Consider the following 7,072-nt stretch of genomic DNA (forward strand, 5'->3'; position numbering starts at 1 on the left):
CATAGCTCACTGCAGCCTCAACCTCCTGGGCTCAAGCAATCCTCCCACCTCAGCCTCCTGAATGGCTGGGACTACAGGGATGTGCCTGATTAATTTTCGATTTTATTTTATGTTATATATGTATGTATTTATTTATTTATTTTATATAGAAAGAGTCTTGCTATGTTTCCCAGGCTGGTCTCAAACTCCTGGCCTTAAGCAATCTTCCCACCTTGGCCTCCCAATGTGTCGGGCTTGTAGGCATGAGGCACCTCGCCCAGTCAGATTGTACGCTTTCAATAAGTGATTGTATGACATATGAATCACATCTCAATACAATGATTAAACATTTGAGAGTTTTAAAGTATTAATGGATGACTACAAATTATAATTTAACTCTAAAAATGGAAAAGTCTCAGTTCAGAACTAGGTCATTTAGATCGATAACTTTAGGTTAAGGCCGCATAGTGCTGAACGTGACTATTAAAAGGGCAGAGTTATAAATAGTCTGGCTCGCATGTTCCTCCCGCTCTGTAACATGATTACGGTTCATCTTGGACACCTTGTCAACTTCTGAAGTGAAGATCTCAAGAAAGCTGTTACAACACCAAGGAGGTGGGACTGTGCAGTGGGATGTGCTCCCAGAAACGAAAGCTTGTAAATTAAGCTGAGAGTTGGTGAATCTGCAAGATTTATGGCTCATGTAAAAATATGCTAACACAACTGTAAATTGATACACCACCAAATTGCACTCTGTCTTCTTACACAACACCGTTTAAGCTGTCAGGCACAGTCTTTTGCGAGAATTAATTGCCACATGTTAAATTGAAATAGAGTCTCCCGTGACTTGATAGAGCCCTTTCGGAGCCAGTACCAAATGTTCTTTGACCAGCTTGCAGGAGACACAGAACGGGCTCTCCAAACAAACAGCAATTTGAAAAAATTAATTCATGGAGTCCATAATAAGGCCTTATGGATTTGGGGGCATTAAATTTAACCTCATTTAATCCTTTAGGACAAGTACAAAGGAACTGTATGTCTTTACTTATCAAAGCACAACCTGGCTTTAAAATCTTTTGAGCAGGATCTTAAAAGGTCACAGATTGAGAATTTTGCCTCAGGAAAGTCTTTCTCTATCATTCTGTTTGTTTGTTTCTTGTGTGTCTCTTCTGGAAGTTGCAGAGGTTGAAATTGTTTCTTGAAATACCTGGAGGTCCAACCATCTTTCAGGAACCTCCATTTTCTGGGCAAATTTTGCCTCGTAGTTACAGGTCAGTAGAGCATGAGCTTTCTATGTGATAAGCCATCAAGATGGGTTAAAGGACTGGGCATGGTGGCTCATGCCTGTAATCCCAGCACTTTGGGAGGCTGAGGCAGGCCGATCACTTGAGCTCAGGAGTTCAAGACCAGCCTGGCCAACATGTGGAGACATTCACAAAAATTAGCTGGTTGTGGTGGTGCATGCCTGTAGTCTCAGCTACTCAGGGGACTAAGGCAGAAGAATTGCTTGAATCCAGGAGGTGAAGGTTGCAGTGAGCCAAGATGGCACCATTGCACTCTAGCCTGGGCAACAAAGTGAACCTCTGTCTAAAAAATAAAAATAAATAAATAAATAAAGCAAACTTGGCTGAAAGCCAACCTTCTCTGTTTTTGGTGTCATTGCTCTTGGCTGATTTGGGGGTCTTCTATCCTCTCTCTACGGCAGTGGTCGCCAACTGTTTTGGCACCAGGCACTGGTTTTGTGGAAGACAATTTCTCCATGAACGGGGCTGGAGGTTGGGGGGATAGTTTCGGGATGATTCAAGTGCATTACATTTATTGTGCACTTTATTTCTATTATAATACATAATGAAATAATTATACACTCACCATAATGTAGAATCAGTGGGAACCCTGAGCTTGCTTTCCTGCAACTAGACAGTCCCATTTGGGGGTGATGGGAGACAGTGACAGATCATCAGGCATTAGATTTTCATTAAGGAGTACACAACTCAGATCCCTCACATGTGCTGTTCACAAAAGGGTTCTCGCTTCTTCGAGAATGTAATGTGCCACCGATCTGAGGAGGTGGAACTGAGGCAGTAATACGAGTGATGGGAGCAGCTGTAAATACAGAGGAAACTTCAGTGTGGCCCGGCGGTTGGGGACCCCTGCTCTGGAGTGACTTTGGATCTTGTCATGGTCCTGGCCTCCCTGGATGACAGGCGAGAGTCACATGTCTACCAGCTCTGCCTGAATCAGAAAGGGCTGCTGTAGAAATTTCTGCCGATTTATTTTTCCCTCTGAACCTTCTGGAATTTTCAGTAATGACCTCAGGACTAATTTTACTAACGCAATCCTTTTGCATTTTGAATTCACAACATAGTATTTGATATTCTGTGTTTCAAACTCTCACTGTCCATAGTTTAAAACACTTGTGGTCATATGCTATCAGTCACTAGTTCTTTAGTAGACAGCATGCTTTCTTCATATATTATCTCTGACTAGGAATTTCGGAGAGATGCTTTTCACAGGTTCGTGTTCCTCCCACCCTGAAAGATTCTATCTTAAGGAGTGTTTTCTGGTCTGATTTATACTGGAGCCACTGATTCTAATAACACTAGTTTTCCCTCTGTCTGCCTCTTTATGTCCACAGCTCTCATTCTCATCTGCCTCTTTTTAAAACTATCATAAAATTAAAACGATAGCTCACTATTCTCTATAGGCTTTAGGATATTTTATATTCCCTATTCTTAATTCAGGAAATGGGTTTATGTAACACCATTTATTCCAAATCTTTGTTCATTAAACAAATGAATTAACAAATTAGATTCATTCTAACTTTATCTTTCTAGTGGATTTATTCATACCAGTTACATTGGTAGAGTTGTCTTTCATTGTTACTTAATCAATGGGTAGTCTTGTTAATTTAAATTAAAATTTTTAGAATGGAGAAAGAGGATGAAAAGGCCAGTAATCCATTCTAACTTTGTAAATCTCTAATCCTTGAGATTCTATGTGGCAGATGAGTGAAACATTTCATGTCTTTAAGGCGATATTTATTCAAAAGGCTGTTTTTTATTTTATAACAGCTTTATTAAGATGTATTTTACATACCATACAATGTATAAAGTATATAATTTAGTGGGTTTAATATATGCACAGAGTTGTGCGACCATCCTGAAATCATTGTCGAACATTTTCTCGTCCCCAAAGAAACTCCATACCCACTGGCAGTCATTTCCCATCTCCCTCCTCCCTTGCCTCTCACACTCTAGGAAACGCAATCTACTTTGTGTCTCTGGATTTGATTTTATTATTATTATTATTTTGAGATGGAGTCTCACTCTGTCCCCCAGGCTGGAGTGCAGTCAGGTCCAAGCAATTCTCCCGCCCTAGCCTCCCGAGTAGCTGGGACTACAGGCATGTGCTACCACGCCTGGCTATTTTTTTGTATTTTTAGTAGAGAAGGGGTTTCATCACGTTGGCCAGGCTGGTCTTGAACTCCTGACCTCGTGATCCTCCCGCCTCAGCCTCCCAAAGTGCTGGGATTACAGGCGTGAGCCACTGCACCCAGTCCTGGATTTGATTACTCTGGACATTTCCTATAAATGAAATTATACAATATGTAGTCCTTTGTGACTGGCTTCTTTCGCTGAGCATCATGTTTTCAAGGTTTATCCATGTTGTAGCATGTATCAACACTGCATTTATTTTTATTGCTGAATAACATTCCATTGTGTGGATAGACCACATTTTATTTATCCATTCTTCGGTTCCTGGACATTTGGGCTGTTAAAGCTTTTTAGCTATTGTGGTTAACGCTGCTATGAACATTTGTGTGCAAGTTTTGTGTGAACATAGGCTTGAAGTTCTCTTAAGTATAGAACTAAGAATGGAATTGCTTGGTCACATGGCAACTCCATATCTCCCTTTGAGGAACTGCCAAACTGTTTTCCATGGTGCCTACACCATTTTATGTCCCCACCCACAGCGTATGAAGGTTTCAATTTCTCCACCCTCACCAACACTTGTTACTGTATCTCTTTTTCATCATAGCCATCCTTATGGGTGTTAAGTGGTACTTCAACGTGGCTATTTATTTTTAATGTGGTATTGAGTGATAGTGGACCTTTTTTTTTTTTTCTTGAGATGAGATCTTGCTCTGTCACCAGGCTGGAGTGCAGTGGCATGATGTCGGCTCACCGCAACCTCTGCCTCCCGGGTTCAAGCGATTGTCCTGCCTCAGCCTCCGGAGTAGCTGGGACTACAGGCGCCCACCACCACCCCTAGCTAATTTTTGTATTTTTAGTAGTGACAGAGTTTCACCATGTTGGCCAGGATGGTCTCGATCTCTTGACCCCGTGATTCGCCTACCTCAGCCTCCCAAAGTGCTGGGGTTACAGGCGTGAGCCACCCCATATGGCCGGTAGTGGACCTTTATGGATTAAAAAAAAAAAAAAAAGATGTTGCCAGTTATAGTTACCTTTGTCATCTGATAGATTAATGTTCATCATGCTAATTCCATTGTTTTTTAGAGCAGCGTTTCCCAATCTTTTTTCTTTCCTAAGCCATGTCCTCTTGGAAAAATATTAAAAGTGCATGCTACCTGGAGGTTCTCATATACTTCCTAGATTGAGGATTATCTTCACTTGTTTCTGACACTTTTTTATTTCACAGATCAGTAAAATAAACTTGCCAACTTTGTATTTGGCCATTTACCAACTACATTAACATGATTTCATCAAAGAAAGGACATTTAACCCTCAAAAGAATAGAATAACTATTTCATGCCAAAGAGTCTTTTTCAAGGCTATTTTATCAGCCACTCTCTCCAACTGTCCTTAATTTCCAGTATGAAAATTCTAGTTTCTCATGTGGCTTCCCACAAAACCTCTGGTGAGGACTTACATTGGAATAATGTTACGGATACTGTAGCAGGCCACTGGCCCTCTCTGATAAGTGTATAGCCCAACTGGCAGGCAAATGGGTGAATGAACAGAGAAGCCATGGAGACAGGGATGCTGCCTGAGCCTGAACCAAGAGTGTTCCCATAGCCACCTCTGTTCTATTTCAAGCAGATCTGTGCCTAAAAATACTGGCCCTGCCTATCTTCATAATTAGAGTAAAAATTTTTTCTGGCCGGGCGCGGTGGCTCAAGCCTGTAATCCCAGCACTTTGGGAGGCCGAGACGGGCGGATCACGAGGTCAGGAGATCGAGACCATCCTGGCTAACACCGTGAAACCCCGTCTCTACTAAAAATACAAAAAACTAGCCGGGCGAGGTGGCGGGCGCCTGTAGTCACAGCTACTCCGGAGGCTGAGGCAGGAGAATGGCCTAAACCCGGGAGGCGGAGCTTGCAGTGAGCTGAGATCCGGCCACTGCACTCCAGCCCGGGCTACAGAGCAAGACTCCGTCTCAAAAAAAAAAAAAAAAAAAAAAAAAAAATTTTTTCTTTGGCCGGGAGCGGTGGCTCACGCCTGTAATACCAGCACTTTGGGAGGCCAAGTTGGGCGGATCACCTCAGGTCAGGAGTTCGAGACCAGCCTGACCAACATGGAGAAACCCTGTCTCTACTAAAAATACAAAAATTAGCCGGTCGTGGTGGTGCACGCCTGTCATCCCAGCTACTTGGGAGACTGAGGCAGGAGAATAGCTTGAACCTGGGAGGCAGAGGTTGTGGTGAGCCAGGATTATGCCATTGCCCTCCATCCTGGGCAACAAGAGCAAAATTCCATCTCAAAAATAAATAAATAAATAAAACAAAAATAAACAAAATAAATTTTTCTTCTCTGATGCAAGCCAAAACATGGGATGAAATGTTGGTGGACGTTCCCAGTGGAGGCATCAGTGGGGCACATCCAGCACATACTTACCAATCTTGGCCTTTCTAGAAATCGGACAATGTACCACATGATGCCAAAAAATTGCACAAGGTTCATATGGAGGGTTCTTGCCTGTAAAATTCAGCCTGAGCCTATCACTTAGACCTCTAGGTCCAACTATCAATTTCCAGGGGATACAAGGGTTTGCAGCACAAGTCAAATGATACCACAAGGAAACAATCAGCCAATGTAGATTGTGGGAGTCTGCAGACAAATGACCCATTTTCTTTAACATACTATAGCATGTGGAAAAGAGACTTACAGAATAAAAGAGACTTAGAGATATAGCAGCCAATTTGTGATTCTCATTGTATCCTGATTCAAACAAATCGTCTGTAAAAAGGCATTTTTAAGATGAAGTAGAGCAATTCATGTATGATCTGAATATTAGATTATATTCAGGAATGGTTATTAGTTTTCTTAAGCGATAAATAGCAAAGGGATGATGTTTTTTAAAGTATTTACTATCCTTTTGTGGTTCATAAGTATGATTATTTCATTTTCATGTTAATGTGTGAGATCAGCAGATCAGCCTCCCTCAAACCTTGTTACTACATCAGCACCACATTACCCATCCAATGTGAAAAAAAAAATATTTACTAATTATCACTTAGACATGCACACCGAAGTATTTACAAGACACATGTTGTCTGAGATTTCTTTCAAAATACTCAAGAAGGCTGAGCATTATGGCTCACACCTACAATCCCAGCACTTTGGGAGGCTGTGGTGGAATGATCAGTTGAGTCCAGGAGTTCGAGACCAGCCCTGACAACATAGCAAGACCTCATTCTACAAAAAATTTAAACATTAGCTGGGCGTGGTAATATGTGCCTGTAGTCCCAGCTACTTGAGAGGCTGAGGTGGGAGAATTGCTTGAGCCCAAGATGTTGAGGCTGCAGTGAGCTGTGATCGTGCTATTGCATTCCAGCCTGGGCAACAGGCAAAAAAAAAAAAAAATGCTCAAGAAAAAAAGTTATATTGGGGAAATGGATGAAAATTAATTGGCAGAAAAATTAACATAAACAGACCCAGAAATGAGACAAATAATAGAATAAGTGGACAAGGACTTTAAGATAGTAACTATACCTATATCCTATATGTTCAAGATGGTAGAGAAAAGTATGCCCATGTTAAAAAGAGACATGGGAAATATTTTTAGAGACCCAATTAAAACTTTTAGAAATAAAACTAAATGTCCAAACTAAAAAATATATTGGATGAAATT

General features: G+C 41.4%; 1 pseudogene; it reads left to right on the forward strand.

Moving 5' to 3' along the window:
• The first annotated feature begins 6,310 nt into the window (after window positions 1–6,310).
• On the forward strand, window positions 6,311–6,425 carry LOC126955898 (uncharacterized; annotated as a pseudogene).
• Window positions 6,426–7,072: the final 647 nt, after the last annotated feature.

The sequence above is a fragment of the Macaca thibetana genome, chromosome 5 (assembly GCF_024542745.1).
Source record: "Macaca thibetana thibetana isolate TM-01 chromosome 5, ASM2454274v1, whole genome shotgun sequence".
NCBI classification, from domain to species: domain Eukaryota; kingdom Metazoa; phylum Chordata; class Mammalia; order Primates; family Cercopithecidae; genus Macaca; species Macaca thibetana.